The sequence below is a fragment of the Schistocerca piceifrons genome, chromosome 5 (genome assembly GCF_021461385.2).
Source record: "Schistocerca piceifrons isolate TAMUIC-IGC-003096 chromosome 5, iqSchPice1.1, whole genome shotgun sequence".
NCBI classification, from domain to species: Eukaryota; Metazoa; Arthropoda; class Insecta; order Orthoptera; family Acrididae; genus Schistocerca; species Schistocerca piceifrons.
This window is the reverse complement of record NC_060142.1, coordinates 146,441,175-146,465,393: the sequence shown is the minus strand read 5'-3', so window position 1 is coordinate 146,465,393 and position 24,219 is coordinate 146,441,175. Positions and strand designations below refer to the sequence as shown.

General features: G+C 42.8%; 1 long non-coding RNA gene across 1 annotated transcript in view; it reads left to right on the top strand.

The window, feature by feature from the left end:
• LOC124798274 overlaps window positions 1-14,831 on the top strand; it is a 110,217-nt gene extending 95,386 nt beyond the window's left edge. The window contains exons 2-3 of the long non-coding RNA XR_007016932.1: window positions 3,511-3,597; window positions 11,142-14,831. This is a non-coding gene — a long non-coding RNA (uncharacterized LOC124798274). The remainder of the gene's footprint in view (window positions 1-3,510; window positions 3,598-11,141) is intronic.
• Window positions 14,832-24,219: the final 9,388 nt, after the last annotated feature.

The following is a 24,219-nucleotide window of genomic DNA, read 5'->3' as shown; positions in this document are numbered from 1 at the left end:
TCCGTATCTCGAGACCTGCCTTGTGGTGGCGCTCGGTCTGCGATCACACAGTGGCGACACGCGAGTCCGACATGTACTAAATGGACCGCGGCCGATTTAAGCTACCACCTAGCAAGTGTGGTGTCTGGCGGTGACACCACAGTTGCCACCGGCGCCAACCTTGTGTGAATGCTCTGAAAAGCTAATCATTTGCATATCACTGCATCTTATTCCTGTCGGTTAAATTTCGCGTCTGTAGCACGTCATCTTTGTGGTGTTACATTTTCAATGGCCAGTAGTGTAGCCGGCCGCGGTGGTCGTGCGGTTCTAGGCGCTGCAGTCCGGAACCGCGGGACTGCTACGGTCGCAGGTTCAAATCCTGCCTCGGGCATGGATGTGTGTGATGTCCTTAGGTTAGTTAGGTTTAAGTAGTTCTAAGTTCTAGGGGACTGATGACGTAAGATGTAAAGTCCCATAGTGCTCAGAGCCAGTAGTGTAAACGAGAATGAATTGTAGTGAAACATTTTCATTTATATCTTTTCTGTTTGCAGACTTATTCCGATATAAATTACAGAAGCCCAAAGTTGTGGATTGGCAAGACAGCCAACCCACTATGAGAGGAAGCCGAAAGGCACGCGTTTTAGCTCACGCAGGCTGGCGTGAGGTCTGGAACAGGTCAAGGAAATGAGACTAAAAAAAAACGTACGTAGCTGCTAGAATACTTAACTTTAATCCATAATTGGTGAACATCGCTCTTGACGGTACATGTTTTACAGCATCAATAGTAACTGGTAATGGCGCCTTGCTAGGTCGTAGCAAATGACGTAGCTGAAGGCTATGCTAACTATCGTCTCGGCAAATGAGAGCGTATTTTGTCAGTGAACCATCGCTAGCAAAGTCGGCTGTACAACTGGGGCGAGTGCTAGGAAGTCTCTCTAGACCTGCCGTGTGGCGGCGCTCGGTCTGCAATCACTGATAGTGGCGACACGCGGGTCCGACGTATACTAACGGACCGCGGCCGATTTAAAGGCTACCACCTAGCAAGTGTGGTGTCTGGCGGTGACACCACAAAAGTAATTTTAGATTTAATGCAGTAGAGGAGAGATTACATTCATGTTTGTGTTTTTAACACGATATTTCCTGACAATTTCAATGAGCCCCACAACTATGTAGCTTATTCGCGGTTGGTTCTAAACAGGGGAATTCCGTCGACTGCTCTTCTGCTTTCCCTGATCGTGTCCTCAAGATTCGATGCCTCCAAAGTTCACTGTCTCCGACGCCGATTTATCCACGATCTTGAGGGCGCTGGACCAAATGAGATGTGCGGCGGCTGCTAAATTCCTTGTCTGATCCGACTCCATTAGTGCTTTTCAATCCCTGCAACGCTCGTATCCGGCAAATAAAGAGGTCCAGAAAATGCAGGACGCCCTTCTCCGCTTACAGACGCTGGGGAAGGAGGTGCCTTTCTTCTGGGCTCCAAGGCACATGGTTACTGCTGAGAACTAAAGGACGGTTGTAGCAGCTAAGGAGGTGTGTCGTGATCCTCAGTTATATACAGAGTCCGCCAGAAAAGTGTATACACTCTTTGTCAGGCTCTATCGGGATATCGATATTGTGGTTCGATTTGAGTTGCGATTGTGTTACAGTGTGGCTTTGGCTCAACAGATGTTAATACTTTCATCTCGGTATTGAGAAAACAAGATGGCTAGAGCACGCTTGACATTAGAGCAAAGAACATGTATTGTGAAGTGGTTTTTCAAGTTTGATAATGCTGATGAAGTGCAACGTCAGTGGAGGCGGGAGTCTGAAACAGAACCGCCAACCCCCTAACAATTAAACGCACCATTGACAAGTTTGAATTGCATGGGACGATTTGTGATATTCACGAAGGAAGTTCAGGAAGACAGTGTACAGCTACAAGTCCTGATTCGTCGGCTCTCTTGTTCGAAACGTTTGTTAATTCTCCACAAAGTCTGCTACGCAATGTGCACGTGAAGCGGGGGTTAGCAGTACAAGTGTACGAAGAATTCTAAAAGCTGCAGAGTAGAAATTTTACATTCCACGATTGTTGCATGCGATTAATGATGGCGAACCTGATCGCCGAATGCAGTTTTGCGAATGGTATCAGCAAATGGTAACTGATGACGAAAAATTTGTAACGAAGGTAGTGTAGAGTAACGAGGTACAATTTAAACTTAATGGAACCGTGAATCGGCGCAACAGTGTACTGGGCACCGGAAAATCCTCATGTGTATGTGGATAAAGCTGTCAATCTACCAGGGGTTCATGTGTGGTGTGGACTTAGTGGACTTAGTATGACCCTTTTTCTTTGTTGCTACTGTCACTGGAGAAGTGTACTTGGAAATGTTACACTCATCAATTTTGTCAGGTATACGTGCGTTTTATGAAGCTGATGAAGAGGTCTTCTATCAACAGGACGGGGCGCCATCACACTACCACCTAGCCGTACGGGCTATCCTGGATGACAATTCTCCGGGGCATTGGATTGGACCGAGAGGGTCCATTGAGGTCCCTCCACGGTCGCCAGATCTAACACCTATGGACTTTTACTTGTGGGGCACTGTGAAAGATAACATCTATCGACGTAAGCCACGCACGCTGGAGGAACTTCGCCAGGAGATTACAGTGACATGTGCAGCGATCTCCTCTGTAAAATTGACTGACGTCGCTTTGTTACGTGTATAGCCGCCAACGGTGGACTTTGAACACTTAAAGTAACCACGTGCCAAACTGAAGATTGTACAACATGTGTGATCAATTATTAAATGTAAAATAAACACATAAGTAATACTTTTTGTTCTTTAAAGTGTGTATATATTTTTCTGGCAGACTCTGTAGTTCAGTGTGCCATCCTCCTGCATGTTATCACTTCGCTGTTGAGGTACATAGTCATGCGTCGATGGGAGGAAGACTGGCTGGAAGTGACGGACTATAAACTGTGTCTAGTAAAGCACAAAACGCGGCCCTGGCGTACCTCCTTCCATACACGCAGCTGAGAGGAGGTCCTCTGCATTCGTCTTCACACAGGCCAGAAACGTGTTACACGTGGCTTCTTGATCCGGCGAGAGAACCTTCCAATGTGGTGCTCCTGGCGTACAGATCACTGTTCGCGACGTATTACTCGACTGTGTTTTGTTTTCGGACCAGAGGGCAGCGGCAGGCTTGCCGAAAGATCTGCCCTCTAGTTTAAGCGACATACAAACGAAATCGGTTAGAGTCTTAATGTTTCGTGATATGTCAAACTCGTTTCCTAAAATTTTAGCGCAATGTTTTTAATATGTTAACGGGGACACTGACTCACCAACGGTTTTTGTAAGTTGTCAATCAATCACATTAACTTATGCTGCTATTTTAGCTCTTCTCAAGTGTTTCTTGTTTTACTTTCAGTTTTGGCGCCTTTAAGGTGTTTTACGGACTGGTTCACTCTCGCGTTTGTGAGTGGTCAGCCTGTCACACTTTCCTGTCAGTTACTTTAGCTCCTCTGTCTTTTTATTTGTGTTTTAATTCCAGGTACAGCACTTGCCACCCTTTCTCCGTTGTCCTAAGGCGTGTGAGAAGGAGCTTGTAGGTCAGCGCGAATGAGGTGGGAGTGAGTAAGTGAGTGTCATTTTGTTTGTTTACCTCTCACGATCAATTTCCAACTTTATCTAACTGAACTAGACTCTGTGCGTGAGCATATGTATTACTACCTCGCTGCTTGTGTGAGTGGGTCAGATTTTTCTGGGCGTCGCTGTTTCTTAACTTAATTACATTCAGTTCTGTTTATCCATTGTCTACAATGTCGCTTTTAATTGGGATGAGCCCCCTCATGAAGTGAACCAATCAAAAGCTAAATTATTCTTATGCAGCGAGGCTAATTGGTTAATCATCTTTGATAACAAAGCGTTAGTAGCCATATTTAGCATCTAACGGTTGCCAGGTACCACACTTTGAGCATAGTACCATTTGACTTATAGGTCCAGACAGCGGTTGAAATTCTCGGTCATTCCCATGGCAACAAGCTGTAGTGGAACCTGAACATTATACACCACTGAAAAGTGCAATATATTGATCTGACTAACGCTTTACTGCCCTCTGTTGCGAACCCACTTTGATTATGCCTAGCTATGCTTAGACTCGACGTTGATTCAGCATTACGTCGCCTTAAAATGGGTCAATACAAAGCACTCACAGTTTTTCTTCACGCCATGGTGCAAACGCAAACGAACGCCGCTCTGGTGGAGATGAAGGGAATATCTCAGTGTATGGTAAGATTTTATTCACTACGTTTTTTTGGTAAAATATATCATCTCACTCATGTAATTTCGGACAGTATAGTATCTTAATGTTAGAAAAGCGTTTGAAACTCACATGTACCTACAAATCTTTTACTCACATCCCTGATCTATCGGAGATTTTTTCGTTAGTTTTGAATTAAATTTACGTCGGTGTAATTTGGCGAGGAAACTGAATTCTTAATTCCCGAACTTTCAAAAAAATTTCTCAAGGCAAACTTGAGGATACTTCATGAATAATCAAGCTAATGGGATAAAAAAAATTGCGAGCGTCAGGTGCGTATATTTATTTATTGCGCTCCGTTGGTGAAATACTTCTTGTACATGCGGACCCAATGTTGAAATTTGTCTTAACCGGTTCCCATTTATTTAGAGTTATATAGAACGCTTTCAGTAATACAACATATTACATTCGTCGTAACTCTAATTACGATTACGGATATTTTATAAAAATTGTATTTTCATTAATCTGTCAACACCTTTTAAAATTCTTACATGACATTATCCAATTACCACATTAATTGTTTCACTTATCATCGTCACTCATGCTCCAACAACATTCTGGAGCACCATTATCTTGAAGGACTTCTTACCGCAAAAAGTAAACAGCGTGTCTGGAATGTAGTGATTTGTTGCTCCTAGGTCTTCGACTTCTAAAACGACACTCGTTTTCTGATATACAATCAAACAGGATGTATCACTTTAAAAATTTCAGATATGGTAAATCGATAGTGCGTCATACTGGGCGATACAGGCTAGATCAGCATTCCACAGTGGGGCATTTCTTGTTCTTATTATCCGTTAACAGACCATTCTGTCTACATAAACGTCTTTTGACAGCTGGTCCATTTCTGCATTCTCTTCCGTCCTTTGCCACCTGTCTCTAAAGGCTTACCATGAACTAAATATTTTCTAAAACTGGTTATTTTTAATGTCTCCCACACAAACTGTAGTTTACATTGGCCTTTCCAAGCCCTGTTACCTCGAGTGATTTACAAATCATTCCATTAGGTGGATCCTTTCCTTTAAACAGATTTTATTCATACACTTTTCCTCAACGACTTTGGTGAGTACTTCTATATTGGCAATGGTTTCCTTGCAGTTTTAAAATTTTCTCATACTAGTTCGCGAATGCTGCGCCTCTAGTACCTTCTCAGCCTTGTTTTTGAGTTCCACTCAGTTATTTGCGCCTAACCCTTAATGTCAGAAATTTCTTCCCGTATCGCTATTTGTGTTTGTCACCGAAACATTTATTAACGTGAGAGAAAACTTCACTGTTCCAACTGTTCAGCTTACCTTGCCTTGCTTGCGGCAGTTCACTTGTAGAGAAGCCTGCTTTTATCTCTTTTTCAGCGATATCTCTTCCAACTTCATGTTTAAGTTATAGTTAATCTCTTTTGTCCAACGACGCCAAAGGCTACCTCCAAAGGTTACCTGTAAGATACTAGCTGGCAGATAAATTATTCTTGGTGCTGAATAGGGTAGACGTTTATTTGTATAATATCTTTTCTTCCACGCAGAGGATATCTTTCATAGCATTTTGAGGCACCAGTCCTCACATGGAAAAGGAATACTTACTCAGTTCACATCAACATTCGTTGTCAGTGGTTACGACTGTACTACACCGAATCTGATGAATCTCATATTGTGTATATTTCAACACCATGTTATGTTGCTCCATTTATTTTATCACCCAGTGAAGCTAATCAAAACGCCTTGTGCATTTTAAAAAGCTAAACCCCCGGAAATGTTACTAGGTGCAGCGCTTGCAATACATAGACTTATAACACTATTCAATTATCAGTTGAGTGCGCTGAGAAATTTATCACATTCCGTATAGACAATGACGGACTGAGTATGGAAAGGTGTGTCTGTTGCCGGGCCAGTTAGTTGAGATGGAAGCTAATACTCAGAAGATTCAGTTTTCATTCCCCAGTTAGCGCTTGGGTATTTTTCTAATTTGTCACCTCCGAAAACGAATGAAAAATTGTATGTTAACGTTTTGATTTCTTTATTACTGGCTAGGTGAAATAGTTCAAAAATCGCAGTAGGGAAACTCTATACGATATTCAATTGAATCGTACGTACTTACACGAAAATCCATTGCGTACGGGAAATTTTGCTTCATGAGCAATTACGTAGTGTTGATATAATGACAGATTTGCAGTCTCCACACGAGAGTTGATAAATCAGCCACACCAGACAAACAATCTGAAATACTTGTTTAGAATTTAACAGGGGATATAAACTGAGAAATGTAACAACAGAAGAGCAGTTGCTGTTACCTGTTTCATTAGCATTTATATTCGATATTCTAGTAGTAAAACCAAATTCGTTCTCCAGTTTGTCTTCAGGATCTCATAAATGTGCTTAAAGAACAATACAGTAAATTCGAAATTTCTTCGAGGTCTAACCGTGGTGATAAGCTGAAAACCAGCCTTACACATACACCTGAACTTTCTTGACTTTCGACTGTTATTACTCCTGTAGACTGTACAGAGCTGTTAAAGTAGGTACGTAACAAACAGTCAGTCCAGATCGCAAATGTTTCTCACTTTTACGACACGGTAACCGGTTTCAGTAGTACATAGACCATCATCAGATCAGTAATATCTCGGAAATTAATAAAGTAGGCCAGGAATAATACAGCTACTTATCTTAATTCTTTTGTAGCTAACGTTTTAATGTTACACATATACTATATGGAGATTTTATAGTCATTGCATACGCTGTTTTGTGTGTCTTAACGTTACTGATTCTGCATCTGATCACTCGCCGATCGATGAGAGCAGCTCTGTCTCTTTATAGCCCGTTGGCGTCCCTACGCTAGCTAGCAGTTGCCGACAGTCGCTTCTTACCCCCATGCGTCACCAATAGGCGTATACACGAAGTATTTTCTTTTTTTTAGCGTTGTTTACCTAATGACATTTAAGCTGAATATCTGTTTTATTCCTGGCCTACTTCTACATCTACATGGATACTCTGCAGATCACATTTAAGTGCCTGGCAGAGGGTTCATCGAACCAGCTTCACAATTGTCTATTATTCCAATCTCGTATAGCTCGCGGAAAAAACGAATACCTATATCTTTCCGCGCGAGCTCTGATTTCCCTTATTTTATTATGGTGATCGTTTGTACCTATGTAGGTCGGCGTCAACTAAATATTTTCGCATTCGGAGGAGAAAGATGGTGATTGAAATTTCTTTACGCTGTCAAGCCTATCTGGTAAGGATCCCACACCGCGCAGCAGTATTCTAAAAGAGGACGGACGAAGGTATTGTAGGCAGTTTCTTCAGTAGATTTGTTACATTTTCTCAGTGTCTTGCCAATAAAACGCAATCTTTGGTTAGCTTTCCCCACAACATTTTCTGTGTGTCCTTTCCAATTTAAATTGTTCATGTTGTAATTCCTATGTATTTTGTTGATTTTACGGCCTTTAGATTTGACTGATTTATCGTGTAACCGAAGTTTAACGAGTTCCTTTTAGCACTCATGTGGATGACACTTATCGCCATTTAGGGTCAACTGCCAATTTTCGCACTATACAGACATCTTTTATAAATCGTTTTGCAACCTGTTTTGATCTTACGATGATTTTACTAGTCGATTAACGACAGCGTCATCTGCAAACAACCTAAGGCGGCTGCTCAGATTGTCACCCAAATCGTTTGTATAGATAAGGAACAGCAAAGGGCCTATAACACTACCTCAGCGGACGTCATAAATCGCTTCTGTTTTACTCGACAACTTTTCGTCAGTTACTACGAACTGTGACATCCCTGACACGAAATTACGAATCCAGTCACATAACTGAGACGATATTCCATAAGCACGCAATTTCACTAAAAGCCGCTTGTGCTGTACAATGTCAAAAGCCTTCCGGAAATCCAGAAATACGGAACCAATAGCTCTCAACACTTCGTGCGAGTAAAGAGCTAATTGTGTTTTACAAGAACGATGTTTTCTAAATCCGTGTTGACTGTGTATCATTATACCGTTTTCTTCGAGGTAATTCATAATGTTCGAATACAATATCTGTTCCAAAATACTTCTTCATATCGACGTTAATGGTATGGGCCTTTATTAACTTCAGAGACATGACCTGTCTCTTGATGGTCTATATACGAATGAGACTGGTCATCATACCATAAAAATAAAGCAATCTGCAATTTGAATTTTTTTTTACATGCGATACAAGATCGCTGACGTTCCAATTATGAGGTCAAAAATTATTATTGAAGTAGCCACTTCTCTCAAGATGCATTTCTCATTGTAGGAGAAACACTTTCAAGAATACACCACCACAGAGCCAAAGATCCTGGACACCTGCCTAATAGCGTGTAGCCCCCCCCCCCCCCCCCCCCCGGAGCACGCAGAAGTGCCACAACACGACGTGGCATATCCCCTAATGTCTGAAGTAGTGATGGAGGGAACTGACACCATGAATCCTGCAGGGCTGTCCAAAAAAACGTAAGAGTATGTAGGGATGCAGATCTCTTCTGAACAGCACGTCACAAGGCATCTCAGATATTCATCTCTGGGGAGTTTGGTGGCCAGCGTAACTGTTTAAATTCAGAAGAGTGTTCCCGGAGCCATTCTGTAGCAATTCTGGACGTGTGGAGTGTCGCATTGTCCTGGTGGAATTGCGCAAGTCCGTCGGAAAGCACAATGGACATGAATGGATGCACGTGATCAGACAGGATGCTTACGTACGTGTCACCTGTCAGAGTCGTTTCTAGACGTATCAGGGATTCCGTATCACCCCAACTGTACACGCTCCGCACCAGCTTGAATCGTACCCTGCTGACATGCAGGGTCCATGGATTCATGAGGATGTCTCCATTCCCGTACACGTCCATCCGCTCGATGCAATTTGAAACGAGACTCGTTCGACCAGGCAACATATTTCCAGTTATCAACAGTCCGATGTCGGTGCTGACGGGCCCAGGCGAGGCGTAAAGCTTTGTGTCGCGCAGGCTCCGAAAGCCCATATCGATGATGTTTCGTTGAATGGTCCGCACGCTGACACTTGTAGATGGCCCGGCGTTCAAATTTGCACCAATTTCCGGAAGGGTTACACTTGTGTCACGTTGAACGATTCTCTTGAATCGTCGTTGTTCCCGTTCTTGCAGGATCTTTTTCCAGCCGCAGCGATGTCGGAAATTTGATGTTTTACCTGATTCCTGATATTCACGGTACACTCGTGAAATGGTCGTACGGAAAATCCTCACTTCATCACTACCTCGGAGATGTTGTGTCCCATCGCTCGTGCGACGACTGTAACACCACGCTCCAACTCACTTGGCCGGCCGGGGTGCCCGTGCGCGTCTAGGCGCTATAGTCTGGAGCCGAGCGACCGCTACGGTCGCAGGTTCGAATCCTGCCTCGGGCATGGATGTGTGTGATGTCCTTAGGTTAGTTAGGTTTAATTAGTTGTAAGTTCTAGGCGACTGATGACCTAAGAAGTTAAGTCGCATAGTGCTCAGAGCCATTTGAACCATCCAACTCACTTGAGTCTTAATCACCTGCCATTGTAACATCATTAACCGATCTAACAACTACGCCAGACACTTGCTGTTTTACATAGGCATTGCCGACCGCAGCGCCATACCCTGCCTGTTTACATGCCTCTGTATTTGAATCAGCATGCCTATACCAGTTTCTTTGGAGCTTCAACGTTGTTGTTGTTGTGGTCTTCAGTCCTGAGACTGGTTTGATGCAGCTCTCCATGCTACTCTATCCTGTGCAAGCTTTTTCATCTCCCAGTACCTACTGCAACCTACATCCTTCTGAATCTGCTTAGTGTATTTATCCCTTGGTCTCCCTCTACGATTTTTACCCTCCACGCTGCCCTCCAATACTAAATTGGTGATCCCTTGATGCCTCAGAACATGTCCTACCAACCGATCCCTTCTTCTGGTCAAGTTGTGCCACAAACTTCTCTTCTCCCCAATCCTATTCAATACTTCCTCATTAGTTATGTGATCTACCCATCTAATCTTCAGCATTCTTCTGTAGCACCACATTTCGAAAGCTTCTATTCTCTTCTTGTCCAAACTATTTATCGTCCATGTTTCACTTCCATACATGGCTACACTCCATTCGAATACTTTCAGAAATGACTTCCTGACACTTAAATCAATACTGGATGTTAACAAATTTCTCTTCTTCAGAAACACTTTCCTTGCCATTGCCAGCCTACATTTTATATCCTCTCTACTTCGACCATCATCAGTTATTTTGCTCCCCAAATAGCAAAACTCCTTTACTACTTTAAGTGCCTCATTTCCTAATCTAATTCCCTCAGCATCACCCGACTTAATTAGACTACATTCCATTATCCTTGTTTTGCTTTTGTTGATGTTCATCTTATATCCTCCTTTCAAGACACTGTCCATTCCATTCAACTGCTCTTCCAAGTCCTTTGCTGTCTCTGACAGAATTACAATGTCATCGGCGAACCTCAAAGTTTTTATTTCTTCTCCATGAATTTTAATACCTACTCCGAATTTTTCTTTTGTTTCCTTTACTGCTTGCTCAATATACAGATTGAACAACATCGGGGAGAGGCTACGACCCTGTCTTACTCCCTTCCCAACCACTGCTTCCCTTTCATGTCCCTCGACTCTTATAACTGCCATCTGGTTTCTGTACAAATTGTAAATAGCTTCTCGCTCCCTGTATTTTACCCCTGCCACCTTTAGAATTTGAAAGAGAGTATTCCAGTCAACATTGTCAAAAGCTTTCTCTAAGTCTACAAATGCTAGAAACGTAGGTTTGCTTTTCCTTACTCTTTCTTCTAAGATAAGCTTCAACGTATTAACAGTAAAAGTACTCTTTCAGAAGCACCTGCCAATGTTTTGCAGAGGGATAGATCTGGAAGTGGATGCGCGGGCTCGCGAAGGCAACCAGTTTCCTGGAACCAGTAGCCGGCCACGGCTGCCTCTCTCGGCTTCCGCCAGCCACTTCGCTCGCCGCCCGCTTCCTGTTCTGGACCACTCGCCGAGGCGCCAAATTCCGCAGTTGCACGACCCGACCCGCGAGACCTGCTCCCGTTGCCACCCACAGGTTCCGCCGGCCTCTGCAGACTTGCCGGCCAGTCCAGCGGCTACCGGTTCGCCTCTGACCAGAGTCGAAGCGGCCGCTCGGCTACGCTCAGTCGGCGACCACGCTCCACGGAGCGAAGGTCGAGGCGTGGGCCCCCCCGTGCGGAAGGCGTCTTCAGACGTGACGACTCTTCCGCGTTGGTTCATTCATCGTTCTTTTGAAAATCGAAATTTTTCCTTCAGAGTGACACCGAGTCATTCCTCTCAATTTCTTCTTTTTGTTGGCAATACCGTATTGGTAAGCCACTAACAATTGAGTCTCATTCCAGTTCTCTCTACTTCACAATCAACAAACGAGGAATAATTTTTCTTTCCGAGAACAAGATTAGGCTTTAACATCCCGTCATCGATATGACCACTATCGGCGGAGCATCACCAAGTATTGCACAAGGATAGAGAAATGTGCCGTGGGTACACTAGGCTACCTTAACCACTGCATCACGTGTTAATTTGGGGATGTGACAATGTTTAATTTCGTTCAAACAACAAAGCTGTTTGGTGAACTGTTATTTAATTTATGGGGCCGCTGAGGGAGCGAAAAGGGTATATCTGAAAAACATTGAAAGATAAAATTCTTAATATCCACGCGCTGCCGCACCAGTGTTCTTTGAATGCAGTCGAATTAATTAAGCCAGATATGGATCCAACACTATTGAACATGATACCAATACAGGTCGAGAATGTGGTTTGTGAACAAGCATTTTCGTGGACAAACTGCGACTTCCCCCACAACCAGGTGTAACTGACTCTTCAGCTTTGTATTATTAAGTCAATTCCCGTGTTAGATCCAATTTCTGACGAAGGTTTTTGATGAAAGGGATATAAGGTACGTTGGCGTGTAACTTTATTTTGAAAGGCCCTCTAAACCCGGCTCCGTGTGTAATGGTGCCGTTTAAGGGGTCGAATTGCGAGCTGGATGTGTGGTTGAAAGGTTCGTAATTGGGAATAACTGTGAAAGGACTTCCAGTTCCAGCGTTCGACAGATAACCAAGGGAAGTTTCTCGAAAATCTTGATCGGAACCGCAAAATTTGAACTGATTTGATGGAATTTCTTCTGGTGACGCTCCAGAGCTACTAATTATTTCAAAAAGGGAGCAACGAAGGCCGAAAAGTTAGGAAAAAATCTTTACATTCGGCGTAGTCCATTAACATAATGTTACCAGTGGGCTGCACGAACTATACAGATACATATACAGATATTTGAAATGTGTAATGCTCCACGCTATATGATGACAGTGGTTCGTAGTAGAAAGCCGGTATGACTGTCGTCTAGATGATATAATGATCTCGAGGCTTGTTGTACAATAAATAAAATAATAATGCAGTTATTTGGCAGTTTTGTCTTCCTTTTCCAGAAGCTATTTTTAGTTTCAGTACAATACAACAGTTAATACTGCAACGGCCCTTACTGGATATGCCACCTGCCAGCGTATGTGAAAGCTGCGCTTCAAGTTTTGCCCTTGAATCTATATTGTAACGAAATTTTCTGGCTGAGGAACTGTAAAGTATGTTGACATTGAAATTTTTTGTATGGCTCACTTAAGAGGCATTCGTTCGTCATCTTGCCGTTAGGAGCCGTTATTTTCTGTCTCGCTATGTCATTTGATGTGGGAAAGTATTCGTAGTACGTAGGGGAAAAAGATCAGTCCAAGTTATCCTTTGAGGAAGCAAACAAAATACCTGCCAACTAGAAGAATTGTCGAAGAGACAGAGGTGTAGTCCGTTGGTCGGAAGTGAAAGGTCACCCCTTTGAAATTTCGTCTGTAAGATTTGGGCACGGAGCAGTAAGGGACCGGCGGGAAACTAGTGGGCTGAGGCGATGGTCGAAAAATCCCGGCCCGTCTATTGTACGGGTGGTGGCAGGTTCCCGTTAACCCTTCTCGGAAGGTCACGCCAGCCTCCAACAGAGAACACGTTCTTTCCTTTAAACGCGGCTCCGATTTACGTTGGGCGCCAACGGATGGTCAGTCACCAGCAGCGGGCAGGCAGCCGCCTTCCCACGGCAGAACTCGTCCAGTTGGTCATCTGCAGGTAGGGCCCAGTGGTCGCGGCGGGGAAACAGGTTAGTCAGCCAACAGCAGTATCGCACCATCTAGGGCTGCCGCTCCGCTTTGAATAAACTGCCGGCGGCCGATGGATATTAAGTATTAACCCGATCCGGCCCTGCCCAGCTCAGCGCTAGCCCTTTGGCCGCGGAACTGGACTGTCCAGTCTCCGACTCACGGAGGCCCAGCTGGTCATCGCAACCCCTTCGTGCCGGCAGGTTCTCACGGGCGCCTCCCTCCGCAACCGGACTGTCCAGTCGGGAGCAAAGGCGGATGGCGCGCCCCTTTGATCCCGTGGTCACTCGGATCCCATTCAGAGGCCGGTGGCAGTGTAGCCGCCGCTGCCGCAGTTGTAGCGGAACCGGGTCGTCCTGTTAGAGGCAGGCGGTTTATATTAAAAGCGCGAGCGTGAGGAGGCAAGTGGTCACTCGCTGACCGGTTCGGCCGCGCCCTTTGTCATTGAAATGCGCGCGCGTGTGTGTGCGCCCCTGCCCGCGCGCGCATCTCTGTGGGAAGCGCAACAGGCGACGCGCCGGCACCTGGGCCGCGATGCGACTCGTGGTCACAGCTGAATCCTTTCGGACCGCCACCGTATCTGTTGGGCCCTTGTGCCCAATTTCATTCTTTCGAGCTCACTGGGAAGTAGCCGTTACGTCGCGGTCCGGAGATGACCGTTGAAGATCGCGATGTACTAACGAAAACCTCTAATTGTTGTGAAGAAGAATATACCTGCTTCTTGGCGACGGTTCGTTACTTCTTGTGTGACCTACTACGGTTCGGTGGACGATCACATGTCTTCAGTTAACGGTCCCGTGACTTAAACCTCATTGCGAACACTACCATATACCTTACGTAAAAAAGACTTAACGAAAAGCGTGAACATCTTGGGAATTTCAAATCAAATAAATAACTCGGGGCAAGACTCACAAGCGATAACGTAAAATCATTATTGCCGAAGTAGAATCGAGATTTAAATTTGTAAGAAGAGTCCTGAAAAGAGCGTTACATCTCCAGCCCGATCGTCCTTATTTTCCAGTATTCTTACCCGATGTAGTCTCCTTAAATGTCTTTTTTCCAAAACTAACTATATCAAGAAACATCGTTTTGCAGGCTTAGAAATTCTTCTCTTATCTGCCACTGTTATTATTGTTATTAACGTCACAATAATTTTCATTATTATTATTATTATTATAAAGTTATTATATTATTATTATTACTGTTATCACTATTAGTGGCTGCAGCTGTAGTAACACAAGTAATGCCAGTATTAAATTTGTTACTTCACAGTCAGTGCACTTTACAAACACAGACATTCAAATCATTTTAATATTAAACTTCCTGGCAGATTAAAACTGTGTGCCCGACCGAAACTCGAACTCGGGACCTTTGCCTTTCGCGGGCAAGTGCTCTACCATCTGAGCTACCGAAGCACGACTCACGCCCGGTCCTCACAGCTTTACTTCTGCCAGTATCTCGTCTCCTACCTTCCAAACGTCCCGAGTTCGAGTCTCGGTCGGGCCCACAGTTTTAATCTGCCAGGAAGTTTCATATCAGCGCACACTCCGCTGCAGAGTGAACATCTCATTCTGGAAGCATTTTAATATTAGTTATCATTCTACATTGTTATTTTCTTCGGTAACTATGATGTAATATATATAGTATGTGTGAAACCATGGTCCAATGTAAGAGAGGGACTGATGGCTCAAATAAGATCAAGTTAAATAAATAAATGAATAAATAAATAAACAAATATAATAAGTGTCTTTGTAACGGCGTATCAATTTTATAAATATCAGTCATTTTTCGTAAAACTGAAAGCAGTCATGTCCGCTTTCATAAAATTATAGATCTAGCACTTGGCTGATTATATCTTGGTTTCGTTGACTCCTTCATGGTGTGATTGTAGTCTCGAGTTTTTCCAGTGCAAAGAAATATGCAACTTCGTAATAGCTCAATGGTTGATTGTAACTACTAAATCGTAAAAGTTCATTCATTTTAGCTTCTGTGTTTTTTCAGCACTCAAACAACTGGTTCACAATAATCATTCAACTTCCAGTGGGAACTTGTAACCTTGTGTTGTCTGCTGTTAGCATTTGGTAGTGGTGAGGAAACCTGTTTATACATGTACCGGTTATTCATCTTTTTAAACTGAAAAATAGTTCACACAAAATGAATGAACGTCATAATATGTTGTCATTCTAAATATCTAAGAACTATTGTATTAGTCGTCCACAATATTATGACAACCGGGACTTAGACTTGTCGGATGAAGTGGTTTGTCTCCTTAATACAAAATGTGGATTCAGTTCAGCAAAGTGCATAAGCTTGATGCATATCCCATCACCGAGGACAGCTTAACTTTTTTGTACTTCTATTTCCCGTAGTGGCAGCAAAACTACACGACATGATCAAAGCAAGGAGGGTATTGCGGCAGATTATAATGAAAGAATAAAACTTTCTACAACAATACAATTTCTGGTATCACATATTACAGTATTATTTATGACTTCATTTGCGACGCAGGTGTATGCAGTGCAGCACTACATACAAGTGAAACGTGTATCCTACGAGAAGAGGAGAAAGTTGCTAGAAATTAATAAAGTGGATAAAGAAAGTGTGAAACAAAGAGGTAATAGAAATAGTGGAGAATAAAAATATCAGTGGGAAACCCTTACGAGGAGAATAGACAGGTTAGTGGCTCAGGTGCTAAGTCATCCATGGTAAGATAACAGTTTGGTAAGATCAGTAAGGAAGAAAATTTAGGACACCAGGCATCCATTAGAAAGTAAACGCCTTATTGAACTCGCGAAATACTGAAAAATAAATGAATCAACTTTTGTTAAGCAGATTTAGGTCTTTGATGGTTACAAATCTATCTGTGGGCTAGTCCTAGGTGTTGAAAGGGTAACATCAGTTTCTTCATTTCTGCTCCTAATGAAAGTGATACTCAGTAAACGTTTCTTTCATGTACAGAATTGAAAACGAAATTTTAATCATCGTGTCATCCAATTCTTTCGTCAAAGTTCATTGGCGTTCAAAATGTCATCGAAGGTTTTGATGGTGCCTTCAGTGTTTTCAAAATAATTACACAAATTATAAGTACGTAAAACACTACTTGAATCTGAATCCATGATGTTTTGCCACAGTAAATATACAAAAGACTTTTTTTATGTCGTCATACATCTGTTTATTTCACCGAAAACACTACACAGCCAATATCGGATTCCGCAAACAGAGGTAAGAAAGATCTCAGTAACAGCAAACGTACGCCACACACTCAGTAACACACAGTGCTGCCGGAAGAAGGCTCAAACAACGCTGCTGCACGTCGCCAGTTTGGCCCAGAGAACGCCCTTCACCAGGTAAGCATTTTCGAAATATTACAAATCACTTGCTGACTAGTGAAGCACATTGCAGAATGTGGAGACCCATCAGCATGTACTCAAACAGAGAAATTTCTGCGTAATGTCAAACACTGGTGGAGGTTTATAATATCAAAATGTACGATAGGAACATCATTGCAAAAGGATGTTTATCTTGATAACGGAGAAAAAGTGTCTTAGCGTAATATTAGAGATAAAAATACTAATAGTCTAGTAACGACTTTGGAACCAGAGAAAGTATTTTCACAAAAGCAATTAATCACTCCAGAGACCATCAGTAGCACGGATTAGCACCACTGTATATGGAATAAACATCCGGAACTTTCGCAAGGCCTCACAGTGAAATAAATGACAGGAGGGTAATACAATGTCCGGTCATATTAATGTGCCTACCTGTCAAAAGCCTGAATAACCACCTTTTGCATCGCGTGCCGCTGCAAGACGTGCAGGAAGAGTGTCAGTGAGGTTCTGGAAGGCACCGAGAGTGATGTAAAGCCACACCGAGTCCAGTACCGCTGCCATATGTGCTAGATTTCTCAGTTGAGGATTCTTAGTGCGAAAAGTCCGATCGAAATGATGCCACAGCCTCTCCCATGGTTTTAAATCTGGGGACTTTGGGGACCAGGGGAGTAGGGTAAATTCATTCTTGTACTCTTCGAACCACACACGTACACAGCGCTGTGCTGGTATTTTGCTTTGAAGTGGTCGTAAAAGCAAAAGCCATCGTGCTGGGAAAAACGAATTGCATGCAGGTTAGACATGGTCCCCAAGGTTAGATAAACATTTGTATTCATCCATCGTGCCTTCCAGAATGACGAAATCACACAGGGACTGCCTTCCGGCCGGGACCCTTCGGCCAGTTGTTGCAGGGTGTTTTCTTTCAGGCGTTTCACTCCCTACATGCCAACAGCCACCAGTGTGATGGAGCATAAAACGTGATTTATCCGAAAAAACGCCTGTCGCCACAGACTGGACGTCCCGTTGCAGTATTGGCGTGGAGATTCCATTATTATGAACCGCAGTCAACATGGGTGCATGAAACAGGAGCCTGCTGCGGAGGCCCATACGCAGCAGGGTTTGCTGAACTGTCGTTGAGGAGACACTATGGGTTGTCCCGTGATTCACCTGGGTGGTCAGTTGCTAATCAGATGCACGTCTATTCGCCCATACATAGCTTGATCACCCTGTCATCTATATAGCCCATGGTGCACCACAGCTACCTCGGCACTGGTTCTGACATGCACGGTATACTTTAATCAAGGCGGCACGCGAGAAGTTTACAAACTCAGCTGTTTCGGAAAAGTTTACGCTCTTAGTCCGAAAGTCAGTGATCACGTCCTTCTGAACGTCTGATAAACCGCCCCGCTTCCGCATTACGACAAGGGCTGCACTGTTTTCTGCGTCCCCCCCCCCCCCCCCCGACGACTCACTTTATTTTATATGCCCTCCACTGTTAGTGCGTCACCTGCCATGTGTAAATGGTTATTGCACGTTGACTCTGAGCATAGGTGGCTGTCACATTAATGTATCTCGACAGTGTATGTTGAATTAGAGAAGAAGTACATCGGGAATTATATATATGAACAAGGTATCTGTTCTTTCGCCGCGACAACAAGAAAAATGGATCATCAGGAAACTCTTCTTTCGTACACCGGAGATTTACGTAGAGGGTCACGAAAAAGGGAATAAAGTTTTACTGCGTTATCTCAAAGAACGTAGTTCACAGTTTGTCTTCGCGAAACACAAGAACAGAATCAAAATTTCGGCCTTTTCCACTCTGTATTTATCTTCCGTGATTCACAGAAGTAATTCAAGTATACGAGTATGTTTAGCATGATGAAAGAGAGAGTTTTTAATAGCTTTTGGACGTCAATAATGACGAGCCAGTAATGCACCAGATCGATATCGTCAATCAAAAGTAAAACAAAAATGAATAAGACGAAACAAGTCTTGTAGTCATCCGCCTGTACATCTAGACATAGTGAATTTATTGCCAGAAGTACCTGATGTTCTTTTATTACTTGAATTACTTGAAAAGACAGCATACAGCCACTTTTTAGAAAGCTTTATTTGTGCCAAGACACGTTCCAGGCTTTCGCGAATCCTCATTTGGTGCAATGAATTCGTATCTTCGTTAATACGTCTCTATCAGCTGCATTTTGGAGTCTGAAGATGCCTTTCCTTCTGTGATTTACAGCTACTTTTTCCGCCATCATAGACATAGCACAAACACTTTTTGTTTCGCTGACACGCAGCGCAGAATTGCCATGTGGCTGACTTAGTGTTTCTTTATGATATTCATCGTAGTTGTGACGAACTGCTAGGGAGCTACAAGTTGCTCTGAAAGTTGCTAGTATATCATAAACTTCTTCCTTGAAATAAAAAACTGGGTATTCAGATTGGCTCCTATACTATGGGCGAAATACGGTACCTACATGCATGCATGTGTGCTGGATGTGAGCCAGGACGACCTTGTGTGTCTGTGGGCGCTTGTGTAGGCTCGCGTACGCTCACTTCCTTGTTTATTTGTTTCTAAATGATTTTGAGTCATGAGATGATTGCAGTCATAAAAACGTGCGTAAATTGGAATGTCTGTGAACTATACGCTCCAGATGGAAATTCCCAGCACTAGGTGCTGGGACTCCCGGCATTGCTACCATTCTCAGCACGTAGGGTTCCTGTCGTTCGTCCTGGAATGTTACTGCGCATTTTAATTAAGTAGGGCGTCCTCACAGACTCCTCTGGTTTCTCTCCTGGCTACGCACTGCTCTTGCTGCCCACTTCGGTTCTTTTCCTTCTTACGTGCTTCGTACTAACTAGCCGCAAATTACGCACATAATGCGATGGCAACGATTATTACCTGCGAAGGAAATTTCCTGCCAGCAAGGATAATTCACCTTCGTTTGACCTTCAAGAGATGTCGATTACACACACGATGCATCAGTCGGAATATGCTTCATATTCTTGTTGACCTTATTCTTCCTTGTTGTGAAACACATTGCTTAACAGGTGTATTAAGTCTGATTTGATGGAGTATTCTTCCACGAATTTTGAAAAAAAAATGTGATGACGAGAGGGATATCAATTTAAAAAGTACTAAAGCATTCAACTCATAAGTACAGAAATCATCGAATCCGATGGTCTGTAAGATTGGTATGTGTCTCAAGGGAGAGACAGATCGATTTCCTTTGTAAAGTCATGGTACGTTGGCGTTCCGAAAATGGTGGATGGTTCACGCAACAGGACCGGCGACACCGTTTCACATCTCGTGGGCCATTTCTAAAAAGTTAATGTCTGTCTAACAAGCTCGCCCATCTTACAAAAAGTAGTGTTTGCTAACAGCGCTATGGAATTATCAGTGGTGATGACTGACAAAGCTAATTATCGATATCCTTGACAAATCTGCTAGTATAAGCTCAACGTCTGCCAGATGTTGACAACAGAAAACGAAGTGTGTTTTTTAATATCAGTGTTTCACTTTTTACAAGCTTCGGATAATTTTCATAAATATAGAAAAGTAATATGATTAAGAGAAGAATCAACGTGCCTTTCACCTTATAAGTGTCCTTCTTTCGAATTCCGAATTAACATATCAAACGCTTGTTTTGTCTTCGTTTTTCATTGTTGAAGCAATATTCATGATAAAACTTTTCAGGTGAAAGAGATTTACACACTGTTTTACCTCCGCCCTCACACCTACCATGTTATTCTTTTACGGATTATTCTGTCACATAACTTCGCATTGTGCTTAGAATATCAAATACTCACCAGAAAACAACAGGTGAAATGCATAGAACAATGACGAGAGTTGCAGGGTATGGAAGAAACCGCAGCTTTGTTGAATGTAGGGCAACATCGTATAAGGTAACTCCAGTTAGCCTACTTGTATGAAACCAAGACTATCAAGTACTTATTTTAAGTTCTGGTTTCAATAACAAAAGTGAGGGAATCAGTCTAACTACGAGGCGCGTTCAGTAACTAATGAAACGATTTTTTTTTCTGAAAGCAGGTTGGTTTTATTATGGATTCCAATACACCATATTATTCCCCACTCTTTTGGCTACAGAACCCTGCTTTTCAATATAATCTCCGTTCAACTTGGCGATCTTACGCCACCTTACTAGGAGGGCGTGTATGCCCGCATGGTACCACTCTACAGGTCAACGTCGAGCCAACCTCTTGCTGCACCAATAACTTCGCCCCCATCCATGTATTGCTTCCTGCGGAGTGCATCTTTCATTGGACCAAACAGATGGAAGTCGGAAGATGCGAGATATGGGTTGTGAGGCGAATGAAGAAGAACAGTCTAATGAAGTTTAGTGAGCTCCTCTTGGACGCACAGACTTGTGAGAGGCCTTGCGTTGTCATGGAGAAGTAGAAGTTCATTACCTCGAATGAGAGTGTCCGCACGTTTCAACAATGCAGAAGGTACAGCTGCGTGTGGCCGACGAGAGATCGGACAGGTTTGCAAGAACTTGGTGCGATGACGACAGGCGCCTCACCCAACGACTCGTCGTTCTTTTGTTGACTGCCAAGTCCCCGTAGGCATTCTCGGGCGCCTATGAATATCTGCGATGCTCTGGCTTTCCGCCAAATGAAACTCAGTGGCATTTCTCTGGCTGGAACGTACCTTCGGTACAAACGCCATTTTGAACGCTATGTATAGTGCCGCTACCTATCGCAACTTCATGAAACTATTAACCAAAAAAAAAATGTGTTACATTAATTATTCAACCCCCTCATAAAACCGAGAGCATTAAAATATTAGCAGATTAAGTTGCACTGAAGCAAGCGTTAAGTTGGATGTCATGTTTAAAGGTAATTCCAAATATTCTTCAGACATGGTCGGGGAAGATGCGAAGTGGTTGCGAATCCGGAAAATTACATCCTGTGACGATTAGACAGGTTGAAGGCTTGAAGGCTACCAGCGTTTCGGCCGTAGGACTGATAGACGAAGCGAATAAGTGCCATTTTTGTTAAATGTAGTAGTCTCAAAATAATACTCACTCTACTGAACAATTAATAATGCAAAATGAATAAGTCACTTGCTATGCTTCCCCTGTAAGACGTTTCGAACATCTTGATACAAGTGAGGACTTTTTCTATATCGAGTTATAAGAACACACAATCGTTTCCGTGTTCAACATAACTTATAGCAATCACGAATGCTTACATCTCTACTTGCATTTCAATCACGTCTTCTCCAACACAAAAATGCAAGCGACGTGCTTCGTGAACATAGTAGGTAAAAGGCGATGTATTCAACTCATTCTTGGGTAGTGTTTGTTTGCTGAATTTCTTTTCAGGCAGTAGTGACTTAGATTCATCCTTACCCTACACGAATTTTTTAGACAGGCTCATCAGATGGTACCAGGAAGTACTGCAAGACAGATGCTAATTGTTTGCCTTCCACCCTTAACCCATCTATATTAAAATTTTGTCATATGTTATTACGCCTTCCGGAAGAGTTTGCTTCATTAGATAAGTTAAGATTATTCATTTTTTTCTATTAAACAAGAAGAAAATTGCTCTTTAGTAACTGTGCATATATGAAATTTCAGTTTTTAGGGGAAGTATTCACAAATTTGAATACAATTTTTTCTATATATGCGCTCTGTTGCTACATGCTTTCGTTCTTGTAGTTTCCCGTATTTTGCATTACAGCTGTTTTTCTTTCACAGTTTGTTATCTAAATCCATAGGTAAATTAATGTAGAATGGTATCTAAATCGTAAATTTAAGACTGGGAGGTTAAGGTTAACACTTTTTATTATATTGGGAAGGAAAACCAGAAAAAAATCTTCATAGATTCACTCTCACAGATTTTTGTTTACACACACGTATCTGCTCTAGGCAGAACGTATCTAAAAGTCAACGTTAAGATTGACTAAGCAGGAAGCTCTGTTAAATCTTTATTAATGGCAGCAGCAGGAAGTATTTACAGTTATACCAAAACACTGTAGAGGTTCATCATTCTCTTAGTACTCACTTGTACAGGATGTCGTAAAAATTTGGGTTCAGAATTATTCAGCTAATAAAGGAAGATATAAGAAACTAATTTTTGAAAGCTAATATTTATTTTTTATCAGCACCGCCGGGTTACATCTTACAGCAACAGCTTAAATTCGTAACAACTGTTCGGCGTCTCAGCCTCAACCAGTTCAATCTATGCATTACAACAGTTCACAAAATTTTTTTGCTTCATGTGTAACGAGACAAGAGCTTGGACACCATCAACTAGTTCCTCTCCGGTTTTGCAGTGTAGTCTCATACAGCATCGCCTTTATGTAACTCCTCTGGGACACAAAATATGTTCAAATGAACGCCGGTGACCACGCAGACAATGCGTCAGGACTTCCTCTTCCAATCCACCGTAAGAGGCATCACTCAAATGGGGTGGGAGCATATAAATACCTGTCGGCTGTCGTACGATTCAAACTGAATATCGGTTCTTTTGCTCGGAGACGACCACGGCGTATGGGTTTTCATTACCCGCGATGAATAACGCAGCAAATGAAAAACCACCGACACCATTGAATGAGGACTCACCAGTGTACAATACAAACTATAGGAAACTCTGCACTGCGGTACAATGCTACACACTATTGACAGAACGGATCTTCAGACCCAGAAGTATGTAGTTTTGTTTCTAATGTCTTTTAATAAATACGCTCACTCCGGACATTCAATTAAGGTAACCACAAAGGAGGCCGCTGACAAAATCTGTGATTTGGTAATGCAAGGCCGCTACATAAAATTCTTGAGATTGCTGAAACTGTAGGCATCTCAATCGAGCGAGTGCATATTATCCTGCAAGGAGAATTGGCTGTTAAGAAGCTGTGTGCAAGGTGTTTGTGGCGATTGCTCACAGTAGACCAAAAGCGCATGTAGCACATTTCAACATAATGTCTGGCGATGTTTAACCGCGATCTGGAAGATCTTTTGCGCTGATTTGTGACAGTTGATGAAACCTGGATTTATCATTACACACCATAGTCAAAGCTGGCGGTCGAAACAATGCACAAAGGATGGTGGAAGTGAACCGAAGAAGGTAACGACTATTTTGTCAGCTGGTAAGGTCATAGTCACGGTTTCTTTTTTGGGCTTCCCAAGGATTAGGCCTCATAGATTACCTGGAAAAAGGTAGAAGCACAACTGGACACTCTTATGCTTGATTATTGGGCCGTTTAAAACTTGCGTTAGCTGAAAAAAGACCAAAGTTGGCACGCAAAAAAGTGATTTTTCATCAGAATAGTCACCATACCACACATAACTGACAACAATGTCGAAAGTACATGAACTGAGCTTTGAACTGATTCCTCCTGAACCCTACTCACCAGAATTATGGCCAAGTGACTTCTTTCGGTTCTCTAAATTGGAATTTTGGCCTGTTTGGAAGAAATTTTCTTCA